At 49.1% G+C, this 22,544-nt stretch overlaps 2 long non-coding RNA genes across 2 annotated transcripts in view; one reads left to right on the top strand and one right to left on the bottom strand.

Annotated features, from left to right (window-relative positions):
• The window catches only part of LOC138917382 (uncharacterized), a 49,377-nt gene that overhangs the window by 17,554 nt on the left and 9,279 nt on the right, over positions 1 to 22,544 (top strand). The window contains exon 2 of the long non-coding RNA XR_011425264.1: positions 20,369 to 20,584. This is a non-coding gene — a long non-coding RNA (uncharacterized lncRNA). The remainder of the gene's footprint in view (positions 1 to 20,368; positions 20,585 to 22,544) is intronic.
• Positions 5,381 to 6,429, bottom strand: LOC138917383 (uncharacterized). The gene is made up of 2 exons (XR_011425265.1): positions 6,267 to 6,429; positions 5,381 to 5,645 (listed from the first exon to the last, which is right to left on the bottom strand). It is a non-coding gene; the product is annotated as an uncharacterized lncRNA (long non-coding RNA).

The raw sequence follows: 22,544 nt of genomic DNA, 5'->3' as shown, positions 1-22,544 counted from the left end.
GGGGACAGGACCCATGGGCAGTGAGAGCTGCAGGCATGGGGACAGGACCCATGGGCAGTGAGAGCTGCAGGCATGGGGACAGGACCCATGGGCAGTGAGAGCTGCAGGCATGGGGACAGGACCCATGGGCAGTGAGAGCTGCAGGCATGGGGACAGGACCCATGGGCAGTGAGAGCTGCAGTGTGGGGACAGGACCCATGGGCAGTGAGAGCTGCAGTGTGGGGACAGGACCCATGGGCAGTGAGAGCTGCAGGCATGGGGACAGGACCCATGGGCAGTGAGAGCTGCAGCGTGGGGACAGGACCCATGGGCAGTGAGAGCTGCAGGCATGGGGACAGGACCCATGGGCAGTGAGAGCTGCAGCGTGGGGACAGGACCCATGGGCAGTGAGAGCTGCAGGCATGGGGACAGGACCCATGGGCAGTGAGAGCTGCAGGCATGGGGACAGGACCCATGGGCAGTGAGAGCTGCAGTGTGGGGACAGGACCCATGGGCAGTGAGAGCTGCAGTGTGGGGACAGGACCCATGGGCAGTGAGAGCTGCAGGCATGGGGACAGGACCCATGGGCAGTGAGAGCTGCAGCGTGGGGACAGGACCCATGGGCAGTGAGAGCTGCAGGCATGGGGACAGGACCCATGGGCAGTGAGAGCTGCAGGCATGGGGACAGGACCCATGGGCAGTGAGAGCTGCAGGCATGGGGACAGGACCCATGGGCAGTGAGAGCTGCAGGCATGGGGACAGGACCCATGGGCAGTGAGAGCTGCAGGCATGGGGACAGGACCCATGGGCAGTGAATGGCTGCAAGCATGGGGACAGGACCCATGGGCAGTGAGAGCTGCAGTGTGGGGACAGGACCCATGGGCAGTGAGAGCTGCAGGCATGGGGACAGGACCCATGGGCAGTGAGAGCTGCAGGCATGGGGACAGGACCCATGGGCAGTGAGAGCTGCAGTGTGGGGACAGGACCCATGGGCAGTGAGAGCTGCAGCGTGGGGACAGGACCCATGGGCAGTGAGAGCTGCAGGCATGGGGACAGGACCCATGGGCAGTGAGAGCTGCAGGCATGGGGACAGGACCCATGGGCAGTGAGAGCTGCAGGCATGGGGACAGGACCCATGGGCAGTGAGAGCTGCAGTGTGGGGACAGGACCCATGGGCAGTGAGAGCTGCAGGCATGGGGACAGGACCCATGGGCAGTGAGAGCTGCAGGCATGGGGACAGGACCCATGGGCAGTGAGAGCTGCAGGCATGGGGACAGGACCCATGGGCAGTGAGAGCTGCAATGTGTTGAGGGTTAGGGCTAAATTTATAAGGCATGGGTACATGACTTATTTTTACTAGACAAAGGAAAGATGTAAAAAGTCGTTAAAATGGTATCAGTGCAGGTGGGGTCTGGTTATTGTGTGGTCGTATAACTTTAGGTATGAATCGGGTCATATAGATGGACATGTAGGCCGGGACGCCTTGGGCTTCTCTCCCTGGGGCAGCCTTAATCCACATCATACTGGCTTATATTTGGGTGTTTGAAATGAGCGTGTTCTGGCCCGTGACCTTCCAGGACGTGTCAGCACTGGGAAGGAGAACTGAGACTGGCAACAGTACTTAGTGTGTGGCTACTGCTCATGGCTCAGGATGGTTAGAATCATAAGCACTTGTTTAGCTAGCCCTCCAGAGGCCTCTGTAGAATTAGGTAATTAAACAATTTTAATGATTTTAAAAATCAGAGTCAGCGAAGGCAATGTTTCCCCTTTGAAACGTGTCTAACTTTGAATGGAGGAGTTCAGAAACGCATCCTGTCTTACTTAGTATAACTCACCTGCCCTCGAGCCAGACCTGCTGCGGCTTCTGAGAAAGTTCATTCTCCTGATTCCTGGGGGGGCGTTTTCGGAGACAAATGGTTCCTCTGAGGTTCTGTTGTCTTCATTACTCCAAGCTTGGATGTTGTGGTAAATTTTCTCACTTTGATCAGTCTGGGCCATGAACTGCAGACGGTGAGGACTAGAAACTGTTTATTCCTAAGTCAAGAGTGTGGTTGGCACTTTAGGGGTCTCAGAAGACGATTAACTCGGGTGGTGGTGGTGGCATATGTGTCACACCAAACCTTCCAGGTAGACCGTGACAGTTACCAATGCAGGTGAGACAACTTGAATGTGTAGGGAAGCTGAGCGGCTCTGCCAAGGGCCAGTCTCCCCTAAACTCCTGACGGAAAAATCATCTTCTTCTCTGTAGTTAGAAATGTCACACATACAGATACACACACCCACACACATACACGCACACTCGTCAGCAATCTTCAACCATGGAAAAAACGTAGAAAGCATCTGTTCTGCTTTCCCTCGAGACAGAATAAGGGAGCGAGGGCTTGCGTTGCCACGGGAGGCATTAAAATTAGACTTCATGAAGAACCGCCTTGTGGGAGGGGCTGGGGAGCAGCGAGGGGACGTGAGAAAGGGGGTTTGTAGGCTCCAGTTGATTAAAAACGAGGAAAAGAATGTCCCTCTTGTAGACACTCAAAATATTTTTGAGTCTAACTTGTATTGGAAGAAAGATGGCTTGGATTTGAAGGGGATGAGAATATGCTTCCCGGAGATGTGCCCCTTTGGCGTAACAACTGTCTTGAGCTGGAGGCAAAGGATAATCAACAGATGCTGAAAGAAACCTTCTCAGATCCTCCCTTCTCCGACTAAAAGCAGAAACTCCTGAGAACTGAGGCCTGCTCTAAGTCCCCTCTCCCGGGGGTGCTGTAAGGCCGTGAGGAAGGTGGGCAGTCGGCACTGAGATGGGCCTGCAAACAAGCCTCCTAAAATAACCATTATCTTCCGTTAGTGCCCCCGCATATTTCCTTGTCACTTCCCACAAGTGGCCACCTCCAGCTCAAACCTCTTTTTCCTTTGTCTTGTCACTTCTCCACAATGTATCATTCTTTGTTAAAAAGTATATAAGCGCCCAGGCCTATCTGTTTTTCCGGCCCTTCACTTTTCTATGAAGTTTGCTGGATGCATAGGTAGCAGTCAACATTTTGTCTGTTTACTCTGTCTTTGTCAGTCTAATTTGCAGGGCCCTGGGCACAGAACCTAAGAGGGTAGAGGAAAATGTTTTCCCCCTCTCCTGTGGATTTGTGTGAAAAGAAAAACCACCGTAAGAACACAGTTCCTTTAGTCTCGAGGACCCTCTGGGGTGGTGAGGATGCCTGTGTTTAAGTCTCACCTCTGCTGCTGACTTGGATGAGGTCTTTAAACACTCCCCATCTTGAGTTACACCCTTATAAGCTGGGAAGAGTAATGATAACACCTCCTAGAGTAGCTATAATGCATGTAAGGTACTTGGAACGGTACGAGGCACGTTTCTCTTAGTGTTTTAGATGTATTTACGTATATTTGAACATATTCTCCATAGTTGTGGGCATGGATTAGATGTGACTACTCTCCTGAATGATCTGCATGCACTTCCGTCTAAACACAGGGAGAGTGGATTGACACACTTCTGAAGATTCTGAAGCCGGGTACCTGAAGGTCACTGCAAATATTCAATAACATTACCTTTCGACCTTGCAATGCTGTTCCCAAAACAGACATAGATGAAAAGAAGTTAATCTTGCCAATTTGCTGTTTTCCTGTTTACCCTGAGGGGTGATTCCCGGGTCAGAGGATTAAGGAGCTTGCTCTACAGAAGAAGACAATGCCCTCAAGGACCACCAGACGACAGCCCCCAGCTGCTGCTGACGCCCAAAGTCAGATTGCTCAAGGGTGTATCCGGAGTGAAAGAAACACAGATTTCCCCCATGTTTCTCTGAAACCCCTCCTGCCAGGCCCCTCAGCTCTCTAACCCCCCCCCCCCCACCTTCTTCTCTTGTTAAGGTGGATTTGGGGGAACCCGTCCCCTCACCTTCTTGTTTTGGCCAATTTGAATAAACATTTCTCCATCTCCAAGCACGGGTGGCTCAGTGATTGGTTTACTGCACATCGAGACGCAAACTTGAGGTTAAGAGGTTCAATATCAATTCCTTTGAGCCCGATGACTCTCTAGTCCTGTGAAGACTCCTTACTGATTACTCAGTTTTATGCAAAAGCAGAGCCAGGGTGTCTCCTAGATTGTCCAGAAGGGGCTGAGACAGGAGACACTTGGTACATAACTTAACTGCACACAGCTACCTAATCACGGAAGATCACCTGACATTTTGGATGAGCAATACGCTGATAAACGAGGCGGGCTGATCACTGTCCTGGTTATTAGTTAGAAAATCTACCGTCTTGATGGTGATGAGTTCTGATGTGGGAAAGAACTCACCTTGAGGTCAAACCTGCAAATATGGAGTTACCGCTTGTTGTTGCCTCTGTGTTTTCCTGGGGTGGCATCAGAGGAGACTCAAGACAACCCTGGATAGGTGTCACACAAAGATGAGCCCCGGAGACTTAGTATCTAAGGGTGTGGCGTAGGGCAGAACATGTCAGTGTCACAGGGCTCACTGCTGAGCTGCCTTTTCCTGCCAGCCCTCCAGACAGGTCAGAATGGCAAAACTAAACATGTGTTTGACCTTGCCAGGTGTTAGTAGGAAAAGCGTGCAACTAAAAGCCCCACCTCTGATGGTCTTTTGACATGAAGTTTCAGGTAATTGGCAACAGTGGTAAGATTTTCCGCCCATGAAACAACTCTGATCCTGACTAAACATGTGACTTAGAAGGTGGTCCTTGCAAAAGCAAGCTTCTCTGGAGCTGAAGACAAAGAGAACCCACTAGTGTTGTCCAACACACGTCACCATCACTGTCAGCTAGAAAGCTACCCCAGCGGCCAGCTCCGGTCTCCCACCTCCAGGCAGGTCTGCTTTCAGACGAGGCCAAATATACAAAGTCCAGCTCTGTTTCTTGGCCACCTTCCCCTATAGCCAATGAAAGTGGGTGCTCCGTCCAGACTCCCCAAGGCGAGGACTGCAGTTGCTACTTACGTGTATTTTGTAATTTCTGAGATTTACTCTAGTGGAGAAATACTGCCCAGGGAAATGCAGGGAAAATAGTCTCTGTGATTCCAGCCCAGGGAAATGCGTTTCGTAAGAACTAGGTTTTCACAATATTTGTAGCTTTGCGACATCATCTGATTTCTTACCTCCACCCACACGACACAGCCGAACGGGCCTTCTCTCTTCCTTCTGCCAACCTGCCCACTCCCGGGATTTTTCTGTTTAATTCTGGGAAACTTGTCTAAGAAGAGGACGAGCCTTGAAGCAAATAATATGCTGAAATGTCCTGGGCAGGAGGGGTCTGAGGAGTGGGCCTGAGGGACGCGTGGATCTACGGCCTGAGGGACAGAGGGAAAAACAGAGGCGGGCTCTTCTCCCCTCCTGAAACCACCGTGATCCAAGAACATGAACTCGGTAACTAGATACGCTTTTAGAAGACAGCCCTTCTATTTTAGAAATGGATTTTCTAGCTGCTTAAAAATCAGCATAGCTGCACACCGAGTAAATCAGTGAAAAACACTTTTTGTGCCAATTTGTGCCCCCGATCCGCAGCTCCTTCAGCAATCATCAAGGGTAGGGAAGTAACCAACTTTCCGTGTGTCGCGAAACCAGGGTACCTTTTAGGTTCTCCTGTCCGGTTTGGGCTGTGGCTTTGCAGGAAGGCTGTCATCTTCCTGCTTCCTTTGATGATACCTGGAGGGCAAGCGCATCCGAAAGAGTACTTGTTCATCTGCCAACCTTCTCACCCCCAACCTCTGCTCCCAAACACACTCTGATCTGTGACAGCGGCGCACGAGGGCACTGGGCTGTGTACAAGGTGTGTGTGTAGGGGGGGATAGTGTGTTATCCTCCTAGGACTGCTGGAACCAGTTTCCACAAACCGGTAGTTTAAAACAGCAGAAATTCACCCTCTCACAGATCTGGACACTAGAAGTCTGAGACCAAGGTGTGGCAGGGCCGCTTCCCTCTGAAGTCTCTGGGAAGGATCCTTCCTCGGCTCTTTGTTGGTGCTGGCTGTCCTTGACACCGCTTGACGTGTAGATGCACCACTCCAATCTCGGCCTCCATCTTCACTTGCCATTCTGCCCTGTCTCTGTGTCCGAATTTCCTTCCTCTTACAAGGACACCAGTCATTGGATTAGGACCCACCCTAACTTGGTACGACCTCATTTTAACCTGATGACATCTGCAAAAACTCTATTTCCAAATAAAATCACATTCACAGATTCCAGGGGGTAGGACCTGAACATATGTTTTTATGGGGGCACGGTTCACCCTACGCCGGGGGGGTATTTCTTGGAAACCAGCACTCACCCCTAGTTCCATCCATATTTTCTCCCGTGTCGCAGGGCTGGAAGTCTGAAAACTGGATCCTTCAGAATCCTGAGTATGAGAGTTCTGCTTTATTTTCTGCCAGTAAGAGGCACCTGTGCCGTGAACTTGTTGCTGCTCCCGTGGCAGCAGCCCGCAAGTGTACGGGCTCTGCTAGGGGGCGGCTGTGAGGTCTGGCAGTAACTTCTGGGTGTCCGCCTACAAACCGCCTCTTCTGGTGTTGTAGGAAGCCGAGGTCAGCAGGGGCAGTGTTCTGACAGTCCTGTAATTGCGGACTGAGGGAAGCTAACGACACCTTTCCCTGACCTTTGCTTCCTCAGCCTTCCCGACGATTTTGTAAACCTCCGGTTCCCTGAATTAAATCCCTTCCTTGAAATACCGTGAGTGTTTCCCGTGTTTCTGACCAAATTCTGATTTATAGAGTGTGCATGTGTGTGCGTGTGTGTGTGTGTGTGTGATGCCCTCCTGGAGAGATGTCTCAGAGTCTCTCCAGGCAGGTGGAGTTTTCAGCCAGTCTGTCTGAGACTCCCCCTCAGGTTTCCAGGGAGCGCGGCGCCCTGCGCCTCACCGACAGCTGAGAACCACTTGTGTGATGATTTCGCACTGTCATCCTAGGCTCCGAGAGCCACAGGACAAGATTTCTCTGGAGAATGTCAGTCTTCAGGGGCCAGCACACTTCCTGAGGTTCCATTGCCGCAAAATAAATACTCTCTAACCCCCTTGCTCTTAGATTACCATGGAAACTGCTCAGAAAAGCACGTCTTAGTTTTTTTGCTCAGAAACCTTCTCTGGCTCCTCGCTGACTGGTGAACTAATGCAAACACCTGGCCTGACGTTCATGCTTTCTATTCCAGTCCACCAGGATGTGGACTCCGCGCAGAGCACTTTCTCTGCCCCACCCTCACTCCTGCAGCTGTGCCTGGCACACGACAAGTTTTTGTTGATTGTTGTTTAGCGAATGAATGTACGTAGGTTTCTAACTATTTTTCTCACTGCTCACCTCCATCCCTACAGATGCAGCCGTGCATCCTGACCATCTGTCTTTTATTTTTGCTTGTCTCTTTGTGAGGGCTTCCCTCTCCCACCTCTTCTTTGTTGAAATCCCGGCATCTTTTAAGGCTTGTCTCAAAAACTAACCCCTTCACGACGCCTTTCCTGGCCTGTACCCTCGATTGGATGGGATCGCTCCTTTCTTTGACCTCTCATGCACTTATTTTATTGAGATATAATCGACGTATAACATCATGCTAGCTTTGAATGTACTCTCATGCACTAAAAAAATTAATCACTTCACTTTTTAGAACAGTTGTAAGTTTACAGAAAAGTTAAGCCGATGGTACAGAGAGGCCCCATACACACTCCCCCCCCCCAGACAGTTTCCCCAATTATTATTTTTTATTGTGGTAAAATAAACATAACATAAAGCTTGCCATTTTAATCACTTTTAAGTGTACGGTTCAGTGGCATCAAGTACATTCACATTGTTGTGTAACCATCACCACCTTGCACCTCCAGAGCCGTTTCATCTTTCCAGACAAACTCTGTCCCCATTGGCACTAATTCCCCAACCCCCTCCGCCAGCCCCTGGTGACCTCCGCTCTACTTTCTGTCTCTATGAATGTGCCTATGCTAGGTAACTCATCTAAGTGGAATCAAACAACATTTGTTCTTTTGTGCCTGGCTTATTTCACTGAGCATAATGTCCTGAAAGATGATCCATGATGTGGCATGTGTCAGAATGTCATTCCTTTTTAGGGCTGGATAATATTCCATTATACGTGGGTATCACATCTTGTTTCTCCATCCATACAGTGATGGACGTGTGGGTTGCTTCCACCTATTGGCTGTTGTGAATGACGCTGCAATGATTATTGGTGTATGGATGTCTGTTCAAGTCGCTGTTTTCAATTCTTTTAGGCATGTACCCAGAATTAGGATTGCTGGATCATATGGTAATTCTAGGTTTAATTTGTTGAGGAACACCCACACTGTTTTCGTAGTGGCTGCCCCATTTTACATTCCCATCGGCAGGGCACAGTGCTCCAATTTCTCTACGTCCTCGCCAACACTTGTTATTTCCTATTTCCCCTGTTATTAACATCTTGCATTACTGTGGTACATCCATTAGAATTAATGAAGCAATGTTGACACATTGCTAATAACTAAAGTCCACTCTTTGTGATGTACAGTTCCATGGGTTTTGGCAAATGCATAATGTCATGTGTCCACCATTACAGTATCATACAGAATAATTTCACAGCCCTGAAAATTCCCTGTTCTCCACCCATTCATCCCCCTCCCTCTGCACGCCTAGCAACCATTAGTAAAAAGTAGTTTTTCAATTACTCCATAGTTTTGCCTTGTCCAGAATGTCATACAGTTGGAATTATACAGTATGAAGCCTTTTCAGATTGGCTTCTTGCACTTAGCAATATGCATTCAAGGTTCTTCCATATTTTTCTGGTGACTGGATAGCTCATTTCTTTTTCTCGCAGAATAATATCCCATTTTGTGGATATATCACGCTTTGTTTATCCATTCATCCATTGAAGGACATGTTGGTTGCTTCTAGGTTTTTGGCAATGTCTCATGCACTTTTTTTTTTTTTTTAAAGATTTTATTTTTTCCTTTTTCTCCCCAAAGCCCCCCGGTACATAGTTGTGTATTCTTCGTTGTGGGTTCCTCTAGTTGTGGCATGTGGGACGCTGCCTCAGCGTGGTCTGACAAGCAGTGCCATGTCCGCGCCCAGGATTCGAACTGATGAAACACTGGGCCGCCTGCAGCGGAGCGCGCGAACTTAACCACTCGGCCACGGGGCCAGCCCCTCTCATGCACATTTTAACCTATTATCATACTGACAGCATTTTACCTGCTATTATAGATTTTTTATGTGCAAGATTTACCAGGCTGTACCTTCTCCATCGTATTAGATGATACATTTCCTACTGGCAGAGCCTGAGGTCTTTCTCGCGTGATTAGGCAGAGCAGCGACACAGGTGCCCTGCCCGTGATAGGGAGGCAGCAAATGCTGTTTGAAGTGGATGGATTTTTAGACTTCTTACCCCGCCAGAGGACCTGGAGGCCTTAGGGAAGCTTTTCCAGGCTCATGAGAGTTGCAGGCCTGGTCAAGACAGCTTGTCACAGCACCGGTGAGACTTGTCACCATCTGTTCCTCGAGGGCAGTTCTCTCAACCCTGCTAAGGCTGAGCTGAGACCCTCATCCTGGACATGGTCAAGTTTGGCTTTGGGCTGTCTCCTTCCCTGACGTTCGTGGGGTGGCCTGGTATTGTGAGAGGGGCAAGAAGTGAGACAGATGGGTCCTCTGGAGCTGCGGGCTCAAGCAAGGAGCTCGTGCCTGCCTGTGGGGGCCCAGAGCAAGAGTGCAATAGAAATTCCTTCTTGTGCCATTCCCAGTCCCACTGGACACCACGAGGGAATTGGCACACATAGTGGAGGGCATCCCAGCCGAACATCCAACCTCCAGCCACTGCCCCCGCCACAAGGAGCCCCCTTGGCCACCACTCAGGGCTATGGGTCTGCACACAAGCCGCCGGGGAGCCTGCCCTGAGGAGGCCAGATCCAGGGAAGAGGCCCCCAGAGCTCTGGAAGCAGGCCCCCGGCCGCTGGCGAGGGAACCCCGCACACCTGGGCGTGGGCTAGAAGGGGAGGCATGAGGTCCTGGGGGCACACTCCCTTACCCCAGGAACTCCTCCTCCCGTGAGGAGAGGCGGAGAGCTGGAACAGGGCTGCAGGAGCGCGCCGTCTGGGGCAGGGGTGGACTGGCCAGGTCTAAGGTGAACACCCACAGAGATGCTCGGACCAGAAACTCAGCACAATGCTTAGTGGATCAGAAATCAACAGACCGCCTCTTTAGATCTGGAAAGAACCTGGAGCTTTATGGTAATTTTTTTTTTTTTTTTTAATCATTGAGATGGTTTTCCTCACAGACTCCAGCCTGCAGCACGAGGGGGCCACAGGGGCGTGGTGAGGGGCAGGGATGTGCAGAAGTGGGCTCCAACCAGCTCGACCGAGCCAATCGTTAACTTTTCGGGAGTCTTGTGAGCCAGTTGTTAAATACGGTTATATCAGAAATTAAATTACATAAACTTACCATTAAAGCATATTAAAACAAAGATAATAAATATACAAAACATCACTTCCTAATTATTTCACTGTTTTTACTGTTATCTATGCTCTGGAGTGATTTCATCCGCTGTATCCATATGGTGGAAATACTATGTAACGATGTGCGATCGCACATGGTAGCTTGACATTGACCGTGGTAGGAATACTTACACCGCAGAAATTGACAAACACCACCAATCAGGGTCCTTTACTCCCTTGGCCCCAGGCAGGGTCAGGCAGAGGCTTGCACACCGTCCTCAACCTCTGTTCTAGGCTCTTCCGAGCCACGCACTTGGCTCCCAGGTCTGCCTCGGGGCCTGGTTTCTGCCCCAACCCCATCCCTTGTGGTCCCTCAGGCCGGGGGTGGGAGGACCCTGCACAGCCCAGCACCTGGCGAGGTCAGGCTCGCTTGTTTTTGCACGGACCCCGGGGTAAACCTTTTCCTGCATCTCCGTTTGTGGAGGAGAATCTGAAACTACAGGATGAGCTGATATAAAATGTGCTTCCTTTCAGCTGTTTACCCACGTGATCAGGACGTCCTTGGCCAAAGAAGAGGAAGAGGAGGAGAAGGAGGGTGGGGTGGGGGCAAGAGAACTCGCAGCAGCCGAGGCCGACGGAAGAAAGCTGCAGTCACCCGCAGCCCTGTGTTGGAGACTGAACCTCTACACGCTGGGCTCGGGCCTGGATGTGGCCATAGCAGTTTGGGTTCTTGCCCTGTGCTTTCTCTCTCTGCATCCTTTCTGCCGTTTTGGCCCCAGGGAAGGTGGAGCGGAAGGCACAGCAGGAAGGAGCAGAATATGGCACAAGAGAGTTCTCTGCAGACTTGAGGAAGGGGAAGCCTGGCCCGTCTGCTGCCCTTAGGGGAGTGGGAAAGGAACAGGGGAGAGGAGGCAGGGACTAGACACAGGAAGGACCCATGGAAAGGGGGCTCCTAGACCGGTGGGAGGTCTGGTCTGCAGCAGGAGGCATCAGGGAGGGCTCTTGGGGCTGGGAAGGGCCACGGTCCGCGGGCTCTGCCTGTTTGGGGCTGAAAGGGACTGGGACCTGGTCTTCTAATTCCCAGCTGGTGCTGTGTACCACAGTTCTCCGGTTTCTTTTCTTTCTTCCTTTTTTTAAGCTGTGGAGTCGTAGCATTTAAACGGATCAAAGCGAGGCTGCTCGTTTATAACCGATGTGGGAGCCAGACCCCCAGCCTCTCTCGCAGCTTCAGAGTCCTTCCCCAAACTCCCACTTCTCAGAACACAGCTCCGGAAGCACAGCGATGAGATGCCTGCCTCTGCATCCTGTACCTTGAACTTGTTACTATAAATAAAACAGGAACGTTACCATGGCAACCTGCCTGTCTGTTTAAATTGCCCCCTATAGACCAGATTAGCCAGGATCCATAGTGCTTCCTGAATGCAGAATTGCTTTTCTTTTATAACAAAAATTTGAACAAATCATAGAAGAAACCACTGGGAAACAAGTCTGAGTCACGGAGTAATAAAATTCTTATCTGCAGCTCCTGCTAAATGCCGCTGGGAGGATGTTTCTCAGGGCTCCTGGGCTGCAAGCCTGGGCTCCTGGCCGCTGTGTGATTTGCTGCCCGCTGCTGTGGCCTCATGGCCAGCTCTTCCTGCTGCTCCGCATGTGTCGTTCGAGAGAACACGTCTGTCTGTCACATCCTGCTTCCCCAGGTGCAGCTGTCATGTGACCAGATACTGTCTTCGGAGATGGACAGATTTTAAATGACTTTCCCCAAGCGGGCTTGCGGAAGCAGACCTCCGAGCAGATGCAGGCGCAGGCCCACCCCAGCGAGGAGCTCATTTAGAGGCATAGGTTGGCCCTGAAGCCAGTGCTGGTCTGCCATTGTTCCCCAGGACACACGGGCAGGGAATTCCCTCCCCCAGCAAACCTGGAGGAGAAGCTCCAGGAGCATGGAAATGCCGAGTTTGGCCGCATTTTTGAGCAGGAAGAATTGAATATGGCTTCCTCCCGGGATCTGAGAGTCTGGACAGAGCCCCGAGTCCCAAATTATCTTCCAGCAGACTGAGTGCCCAAAATTCTGTGTCTCTTACTGGAAATGCAGATACTCCTGGGAAGGGCAGCAATTCTAACGGATGCCCCAACTCCCATTAAGGTGTCAGGCTGGCAGCTTGCTAGGGGAACGGGGAGGTGGCTGACACATCCCGCCATGTCCCAGGTGTTTGCCAGGTCCTCAGTGAGGCTTCCTTGCAGCTTGGTGATGTCTCATTACCCGAGGCTCCTGTCCTCCTCTCCTGTCCTTCTTGTTACACCCCAGGCCCTAACGCCTCTGCCTGTGTACGGGTGACCCAGGGTTTTGGGTTTGGACTAAGATGGGCTTGAGTTCCCATCCCAGCTCTGTCCGCATCTGTGAACTGTGGGACCTCGGATAAGCTTTTGGGCCTTTTTGATTCTATTTCCCTTCAGTCAACACTTGTTTTTCTCTTTTATTTTTTCCTGGCTTTATTGAAGTATAATCGACAGATAAAATTATATGATGTGATGATTTGAGGCATGTATACATTGTGAAAGCATTCTCACCATCAAGTTGACGCGGCAATCCTCTCACATATTTACTTTTTCTTTTTGGTGAGAACATTTAAGTCCTACTCTCTTAGCAAATTTCAGTTATACAATACAGGGTTAGCATTACGGTCACCACGTTCTACATTAGATCCTCAGACCTTATTTATCTTATAGCTGAAAGTTTGGACCCTTTTACCAGCCTCTCCCTATTTACCCCACCACTCGACCCTGACCACACCATCCGACTCTCTGTCTATACGAGTTTAGATTCTACATGTAAGCGATACCATGTGGTATGTGTCTTTCTCTGTCTGACTTTTCACTTCGCATAATGCCCTTCAGGTTCATCCATGTTGCAACAAGTGGCAGGATTTCCTACTTTTTTAAGGCTGAATAATATTCCATTGTGTATATATATATATACACACTACATTTTCTCTATCCATTCATCTGTCAACAGACACAAGCTGTTTCCATACCTTGACTACTGTGAATAACGCTGCAATGAACCTGGGAGTACAGATAGCCCTTCGAGGTAGTGAGTCCCTTTCTTTTGGATACAGACTCAGAAGTGGGATTGCTGGGTCATGTGGTAGTTCTACTTTTAATTTCTTGAGGAACCTCTGTACTGTTTTCTATAGAGGCCGCACCAGTTTGTACATCCCCACTGACAGTGCACAGGGCTGCCTTTCCTCCACATCCTCACCAGCATTTGCCATCTCTTATCTTTTTGATAATAGACATCCTAACAGATGTGAGATGATATCTCATTGTGGTTTTGATTTGCATTTCCCTGATGATGAATGACGTTGAGCACCTTTTCATGTGCCTAGTGGCCACTTGTATGTCTTCTTTGGAAAAATTTTTATTCACGTCCTTTGCCCATTTTAAAATTTATTTTATTCTATGTTTTTGGTGAGGAAGATTGGCCCTGAGCTAACGCCTGTGCTAATCCTCTTCTACTTTGTGTATGGGATGCCACCACAGCATGGCTTGATGACTGGTGCACAGGTCTGCACCCAGAATCGGAACCTGTAAACCCGGGGCTGTGGAAGCCGAGCACGAGAACTGAACCACAATGCCACTGGGCTGGCCCCAGGTTATTTGTTTTTTTGTTATTGAGCTGCATGAATTCTTTGTTTATTTTGGAAATTAAGCCCTTATCGGATATGTGGTGTGCAAATATTTTCTCCCATTCAACAGTTTGCATTTTCCTTTCGTTGCTGGCTTCCTTTGCTGTGCAGAAGAAGCTTTTTACTTTGACGTAGTCCCACTTGTTTATTTTTGCTTTTGTTGCTTTTGCTTTTGGTGTCAAATCCAAAAAGTTATTGCCAAGACTGATGTCAAGGCACTTACTGCCTATGTTTTCTTCTAGGAGTTTTGTGATTTCAGGTCTCATGGTAAATCTTTAGTCCATTTTGAGTTAATTTTTGTGTATGATGGAAGATATTTCTGGGCTCTCCATTCATGCCACAGTGTTTTGATCACTGCGGCTTTGTAATAGAGTTTGAAATCAGAGAACATGATGCTTCCAGCTTTATTTTTCTTTCTCATGATTGCTTTGGTTATTCAGTCTTTATGGTTCCATATAAATTTTAGCATTTTTTTTCTATTTCTGTGAAAAATGTCATTGGAATTTTGATAGAGATTGCCTTGAATCTGTGTGTGGCTTTGGGTGGTATGGACATTTTAACAATATTAATTCTTCCAGTCCAGGGGCATGGAATATCTTTCCGTTTATTTGTGTCTTCTTAGTTTCTTTCATCACTGTTTCATAGTTTTTAGTGAACAGATCTTTCACCTCCTTGGTTAAATTTATTCCTAAGTATTTTATTCTTTTTGAAGCTGTTGTAAATGAGATTGTTTTCTTTGTTTCTCTCTTTGACAGTTTGTTGTTAGTGTACAGAAATGCAACTGATTTTTGTATATTGATTTCATATCCTGCAACTTTGCTGAATTCATTTATTAGTTCCAACAGTTTTTTTGGTGGAATCTGTAAAGTTTTGTATATATAAGATCACGGCACCTGCCAACAGAGACAATTTTACTTCTTCCTTTCTGATTTGGATGCCTTTTGTTTACTTATTTTCTTGCCTAATTGCTCTGGCTGGGACCTCCGGGACTATGTGGAATGGAAGTGGTGAGAGTGAGAATTCTTGTCTTATTCCTGATCTTCGAGGAAAAACTTTCAGCTTTTCACCATTGAGTGTGACGTTAGCTATGGGCTTGTCACATGTGACTGTTATGACTTTGTTAAATTAGCAATTGTTCAGTGGAGCACGGGGTGCTGGATGGTGAACCGTGATTCCACAAGAGAACACAGATGAATTGAAACAGAGTTCATGTCCCACAGGCCCTGGAGGAAGGAGCTGCGTGCCTCAGGGGGCCATACCAGAGGTCAAGACTGAGCACAGGCGGAGAGATGGACAGGACCAGGGGCACACGCCTGTGTTGGGGTCCATGGGCGGAGCACTTTGGGGTTCCTGGACTAGGGCCAGATTGGTCTATTCATACCCAAAGAGCGGATTCGGGTGAGCCCCATGGGCATCTTACCCAGGGCTGCACAAGGTGCTGGGACGCAGGGCGGCTGTGGGCCACGAGGGCTGTTTGGGAAATGACATCAGGAGCTTATGTTTTCTTGTGCCAACTCTACGTTTTTTATTTGATTCTCATTTCATGACTGATCGAGGTGATGTGTTGTGTTATTTTGCTTGAAAAGCCACTCCTCTAAATTTTGGTAAAAGATAAAAGAATAACCAGGATTTGGTGACTTTGAAAGTAGTGTTGAAGAAAGAATTATTCTGACACTTGTTGACACAATAAGGACAGCTTTATTCAGGACTGTTGCAACAGAGGAGAGAGAGCAGAGCGGCTCAACTCCAAATACAGCAAAGACAGCTGGGGATTTATAGCCAAAGGGCAGAGGGAGGGGTCAGAGGACAGAAAATTACTTGGAAGAGACACCAAGAATAAACTGACTTTATGGGACTCTCGCTCAGACTGGGCTATGCAGGCCCAGCAAGGGCACGGGCCAAGGTGGAGGTCTAGTAGGAGACGGGCAAAGGGGAGCCTGAGTAAAGTTTGGTGGAGGAGAGAGGCAGGGTCAGAGGGCGACGTCAGAGGGCAGGGTCAGAGAGGCGGGTCAGTTTGCATTACAGAAAATGCTAGACTTCTGTGCCCTTTCCAGTTGTTCTTACCTTTCTTTCTTCTTCCTCAGGGTCCTGCCTCTCTGATCTCTGACGCATTCATTGATGTTGAGATGTCCAGAGGTTAAATAAATTAGCTAAGCAAACAAACAAGCTATTACTCCTCCAAGGGGTATAAGGAATAGTCACATTTAGTAAGATATATTGTAAACATTTGTTTTTCTCTCATCATTGCATGCCTGCAAATTGCAAATATCCTTTGTGCCTTCCTGGAACCCTTAGGCAGAAGCCAGGCTTCCTCTCTGTGGTCTCACAGTGCTCAGCTCCTGGAGAGAGTGGCACTCACCCTGTGATGTCATGCCTGGTGGTTTCAGTGCTCATTTCCTCTGCTTGGCTGTGAACACCAGGGAGGGGTCTTCTCTTCCATCTGTCCATCTGTCAGTGTGTAATCTTAGAGCTGAGGTCGCTTTGGCCCATGGCCAGCCGCACTGCAAATGATCTGCTAAAAACCAAAATTCAGCTGAGTTCATTTTAAAGATCTTATTGGCTTTATTCAATGATTCATGAGTCGGGCAGTGGAGCAGCATCCTTTCTAGCAGGTAGAAATGAGCTCTGAGGAGCTGTGCAAAATGGAAGGCTTTTATAGGCAGAAGGGGGGTGGAACGAAGAAGTTACCAGCAAGGACAGGATTGTGTGTGGCGAGGTCACCTTCCTTTGGGGGACGGCAGGGTCTGTCAGGCCTCACGAGTGCTGACCAGGTTAGCTCCAGATGGACTGGTTTTGGATTCCACCCCCGGGAGAGGCAGAAACTGTCTACGTTAAGCATTAAGTCTTGGTGTGGTGATGTGGGCTGAGCACAAGTGACTCCATTTTGGGCCTGTTGTCTCTTTTTTAAGAGATCGGTATTGCATCCACTCACAGAAAATGTCAATTTTCCACCCGAAGGACTGGATACGTGTGCCTGTGTCGGGTTCACGGCTGCCTCGTCAGCTAACTTGAGGCACCAGGGGGACACAAAGGAAAGGCAACTGCTGATTCTGGGACACTTCATTCACCTTAAATAACTCAAAATGAGGGCTAGCTTAGATTGTCAAAGTGCTGACTGAAGACCCAAAGTGAGTGCTTTTTTAGGGTAGTTTTAGCCTTAATGGGGTTCAGGGCAGACCACCCCAAGATATGCCACTCTGCTATGTGGATTATTATGAGCTGAAGACAATCAAGGCTTGGAAGACTCAGGAAGAGGCTTCCCCTAAATTGCCTAAGAGAATTTAAGATAGAAGGGCCTATCCCAGGAGCGAGCTGTCACCATAGATAATGCCCGTGTGTGGGCAGGAAGGCATCTAGCAAAAGATCTCTCTTGGGTCCCATTGTCTATAGATGGCCCGGCAAACATCTGTTTGCCACACATGAACTCTTTCCATCTTCCTGTAAATTGTCTTCTCCCCCTTTGAAGTCTTGGACCTCTATCTCCCTCTCCTTACTCCAGAAAGACACATATACCTCAGTCTGCCCGGCTGTCTGGAATTCTTCACGCGTATGTGAATTCCCCCTGCACACGTGTTAAACTTTGTTTGATTTTTCTTCTGCTCACCTGCCTTATGTCATTTCAATTATTTGACCAGCCATAAGAACAAGAAGAGAAAAAAGGGAGGGGGTGGGGAATTCTCCCTTTTACCCCACAACCTTTTCTTTTTCTTTTTCTTTTTTGCTGGCCGTAGTTCTCTATTATTCAGAGAATAGCATGGAGTAGCATGGGGACAGAGCCCATGGGCAGGAAGAGCTGCAGGCATGGGGACAGGGCCCATGGGTAGTAAGAGCTGCGCCCCATAACCTTTTCTAAGGGAGAGGTCGGCTTCATTTCAAGTTAAATTGAGCTAGAAAGAGACTCCAGGATTTTCCTCTCAGTGATCTGGGCCCCCCTTTGGCAAGGTTAACCCCAGGGATTCTTTTTGCAAACAGTGTTTCACTGGGGTGTGGCAGAGGGGTTCTCAGTCAGGAGTCAAGGTACTGTGCGTGTATTCCACCTCTGCCACCTGCGGGTTCAGACCTGCGGGGTGTTCACGCCCCAGGCTTCAGGTCCCACAGCTGTAATGTGAAGGGAATTGAGCCGATAAGCCACGTTCCAGATGTACCATCGGGAGCCAGTTTAAGGTCCCTCTGAGAGTTTGGGTTGCTGCTTCCCAGACAGCACCTTGATTTCTAGGTTCTCAATTTTTCATGTTTTTTTTACTTTTCAGTCTGTCAAGATTTTGAAACATGGTAAGTACAGACATTTTTCCTCAATGTGTCATGAGGAGAATTGGATATAAGTTGTATGTTATTTCGGGAACATGGTTTGCATTACAGCGACAGATAGATGATAAAGCCATCAAGAGAGGGGAGGAATAGCAAGAGGGAAGCGGCCTCCACAGAGAGAGGAAAGGAGCCACGGAGGAGACCTCCTTGCTTGGTTTGAAATTCTTGCTCGGTTTTTAACACGATGATGGATGAAAAGTGGATGAGAACAGGAAAGAAGCTCTTACTGCTGATAATGCTGGGGCCAGTAGAAAAAGAAAGGCCATTACTCTTGAGCAAAAGGCAGCCGTATGCACATCTGGATTTGCTAGATGCTGTTTAATAACCTCCCTCTGTTAGTAAAATTCCACGGGAAGGTGTCTTTGATGAGTCTGAAATTCTCTAGTCTAGAACCTCTTATTTCCAATGAAGCAACTATTTTTTTAAAAAAATAGATGACAGAAATATATTGCTCATGGGTCTGGAGGCTGGGAAGTCCAAGATCCAGGCACAGAAGGGTTGCCTTCCGCTGAGGGCCTTCTCGCTGTCCTCACACGGCAGAAGGGGCTCCGAAGCTACTATTTTTAGAGCATATTTTTTGATTATGTGTGATTTTTAAAGAATTATAATTACTGCAAGTATTACATCATAGCAGAATAGACTTCATTTCTCAAAGCCAGCTACATAATTTGGGGACCCCAGCACAAAATAAAAATACCGGGTCCTTTGTTCAAAAAGCAGGAAGAAGGTGTTGTTAGAGGTATACACGGAAACGCAAAGCCCTTCCCTTTCTTCCACGGTCTCTCTTGTCGGAGTGTTTTCTTCTTAAAATTGGCTATTTAATGTCTTTCTAAGTGAATAGAAATTACAATTTTAAATCCTTAGCATGAATTTTACAGTGCAGCATTATATAGTGAAATCTTCATTTTAAATGCGAATATGAGAGCATTTGACTCGGTGCAGAGTCCCTGACATCACATACTTGTATCTGTAGTCAGACGTGCGGCTGTGTTGCATTCCTGCCAGAACGGTGGAAACGCCACACAGAACCAACTCCTCGGTTTCATTCCACGTCTTGTACGTGCACGTTCCACCCACTGTCTCTACTCCAGCTTACTGGTGGGTAGGAAGGTCTGGAAGGAGCAGGGACCATGGAGCGAGTGGCTTCTCTTTTTTTCCTCTTATGTCATCATTTTTGGAGCAAGCAGTCAGTGAATACAAGGATGTGCTGGGGTTCCTTGGTGGTTTGTGTTCCTTAGAACGCCGTTGCTTCCTTTCTGCGTTTGAAGCAAGTTCTGGTTTGAAAGGAAAGTGTGGCCTCCCCAGGCTGTCAGCGCCTCTGTTACTCCGTCACAGATCTAACAATAATAATGTTTACCAAATATGTGGGCACCATGGCACAGCCAAGTTGACACATAAAATTAGCCACCACAGCACCCAAGGGCATAAGGTAATAAGGCGAGGAGAAGAGTCTGTGTCTACGCAGCCACGACAACTCTTTGGATCCAGGTAAAATCGCATGGTGTGGTGGTACTGGGTCCAGGTGTGGCAGGAATGTACATGTGTCGTGTGTCGTGTGCTTGTGCATGTGAGCGAGACAGAGATAAGAGAGAGAAGGAGGGGGAACGTGCCTGCAGAGGACGCATCTCTTTTCTCTCGTGGACGGGGTGCTGTTGGTCCACGTCGCTTCCTCACTGTCCTTGCCCTGTGGCCGGGTGGTCCCTTAGATACCATGTGGGGAGTCTGGAAAGCACAATGGTGAAGACTTAAGCCTGTGGACTCTGGAGCCCTGGGCTCTGGACTCGAATCCCAGATTCTTTTCTTCCTAATTCTGTGACTGCAGGCAGTTCACTTAACGTCCCTGCCTCCGTGTCCTCACCTGTCAGATGGGACAAGAACAGAATATGCCCCCAAAATCCGTGGTGAGGCTTGAATGAGTTAATTTATGTAAAGAGCTTAGGACGGTGCTTAGCACTTCGTAATGGCTGGGTGTTACATTGTTTTTCACAGGGCAGGGACTCAAACGCCAAGAGTCTCTTTCTGAAGAATTATTTGTACATATCTGGACGGTTGGAAGCAGGAGAGAAGAAGAAATGAATACCGCCACAGCTTGTGTTTCCGTGGAATAACAGTGATCCACAGATGGCATTGGAGAAAGAACCACCATCGAATCAGGGCACATGCTTTTCCAAATGCTGGGACAGCTTCCTCCCTCAAGTCTCATGGGTAAAATCGCTTTAGAAGTTTGGGCCCTGGGTTCAGGGGGCTGGGCGGCAGCAGGGCTGTGGGGTCAGGAGGGCTCTGTGGCTCTTGAAGGGTACATTGGAGCTGAGGGGTTTCCTCCTCGGGGTTGGAAGTGGCTGGCAGGGCCCCCTTGGTCTCCCCACGTCTTCTCTTGCTCACAGCTCTCCTTCCGGCCTGGGGCTGGTGTCTCAGAAGTGGGTAACTTTCTCCCTTTCCAAGCCGACTCTTGTATAAGAAGGGGCATCCTTCAGATTGGGTTGCATTTTGTGTGGCATCCCCAAGTAGGCTGGAGTTGGTGCTGAGATGGGGTTCGGGCTTGGAGGCATAAAGCAGGAGGCTGACGTGTGTGTACACGCATGTGTGTGTGTATACGTGTGTGTGTGTGTGTCTGCACACACACACATGCATGTGGCATGTGGGAGTGGTTGGGAGGACAAATAGATGGAGAGGTATTTATCTGCATGGAAAACATCCAGGGAAGCGAGCCCCCTCCTGCCCCCCGGTCCTTACACATCTCTCTTCCTCTGTGTGAAGTTCGAGAGAAATCATCCACTGAAAGTTCAGGAGACATTGGCTCAGATCAGGACTGTCATTCCCAATCTCTGTGACCTTTGAAATGGAGCACACGTCTCCGCTGGTGCTTAGGCTGTGTGGAGAACGAGCTCAGTTGTTCTAACTGTTTTACCAGATGGAAGAACTCTGGGCCTCTCTTAGGGCCTAAAGTCTGCTGACGATTTTGGATGTTTTCCCCATGGTAGGTTATCTGTGGCCGCCCTGGCTCTATCCCACAGCGGTCTGCTTCCCGCAGCTGGGCCGGCAGCAGGAGTTTGCTAGGACGGGATCAGAGCAGGAGGTACAGGTCCGTGTAGGCATGGGGTGGCCCTCCAGAGCTGGAGAAGGATGACCTTTGAATGACTTGAATTTTGTCTTTTTTCCTTTTCCTGTTTAGGAGGAATAGAAATCAATTGTACAATCTCACTACATAGATTTGGGAGGATCTAGGAGAAAGGAGAGCTGGAGAGGCCAGGACGATTGTCAGTTGTTACTTTGGAACTTGAAAAGGAGGCAAGAGAGAAGGAGGAGAGAGAGAGAGAGAGAGGGAGAGAGAGAGGGCCCCAGCCCGCTTCCTCACACTCCTTTCCGGGGTGAGGTGAGGTGGGTAGCCCAGAGCTGCAGAGGGTAGGCATCCTGCCTCGCAGCTGAGCGGCCCGGGCAGGCTCCTGGTGCGGCTTCTCTGAGGGTGCTGCCTCTTGGGCTCTGTGGGAGGGAGAGTTGAGAATGGAGCTCACCCCTGACTCCTCTGTCACCTGGCCTCCCAGGTGGCACCTGGCAGCCAGCTTGGTCATTCGCATTTTCTCAGTCAGAGGGCTGCTCAGGAGACCTTCTCTGCAGATGTTTAAGTGGCTGGATCCCAAAGCATCCCCAGGGCACTCCTGCCCCCTCTCCTGGATGGTCACTGCAGCCAACTTCACATTTCTTAATTAGGAACAGGGCAGTGTTGGCACTTTGATGTCTATGGGTGTTAATGTAATAACAATATCAGGGCCAGTTCTTTCCCTCCCTCCCCGCCTCCATTCTTTTTCCCTTCTTTCAAGCTTTTGAAATATGTCAATTCCTGGAAGCAAGATAGGGCCCAGTGGCCTGGGCCAGGCTTTGCCATCCTGCCTCCAGATGCGAGGAAGCATCCTGGAAGGACAAGCTGTCCATGTTAAGGTAACGCAGTGGTCAAGGATGTCTGTGCATTAGTTTTCTGCGGCAGCTGTAACAAAATAGCACAAACACAGTCGCTTTAAACCACACCCATTTGTCGTCTCAGTTCGGGGGGTCACAAGTCTGGGTACAGGATGGCTTGGCAGTTCCCCTGCTTAGATCCTCGCGGGTGTTGGCAGGGCTGTGGTCCTTTCTGGAAGCTCTGGGAGTGAATCTGTCCCTGTGCTCCTTC

Source organism: Equus caballus, chromosome 14 (assembly GCF_041296265.1).
Source record: "Equus caballus isolate H_3958 breed thoroughbred chromosome 14, TB-T2T, whole genome shotgun sequence".
Classification (NCBI taxonomy): domain Eukaryota; kingdom Metazoa; phylum Chordata; class Mammalia; order Perissodactyla; family Equidae; genus Equus; species Equus caballus.
The sequence above is the reverse complement of the archived record's forward strand: the minus strand, read 5'-3'. Positions and strand labels throughout refer to the sequence as shown.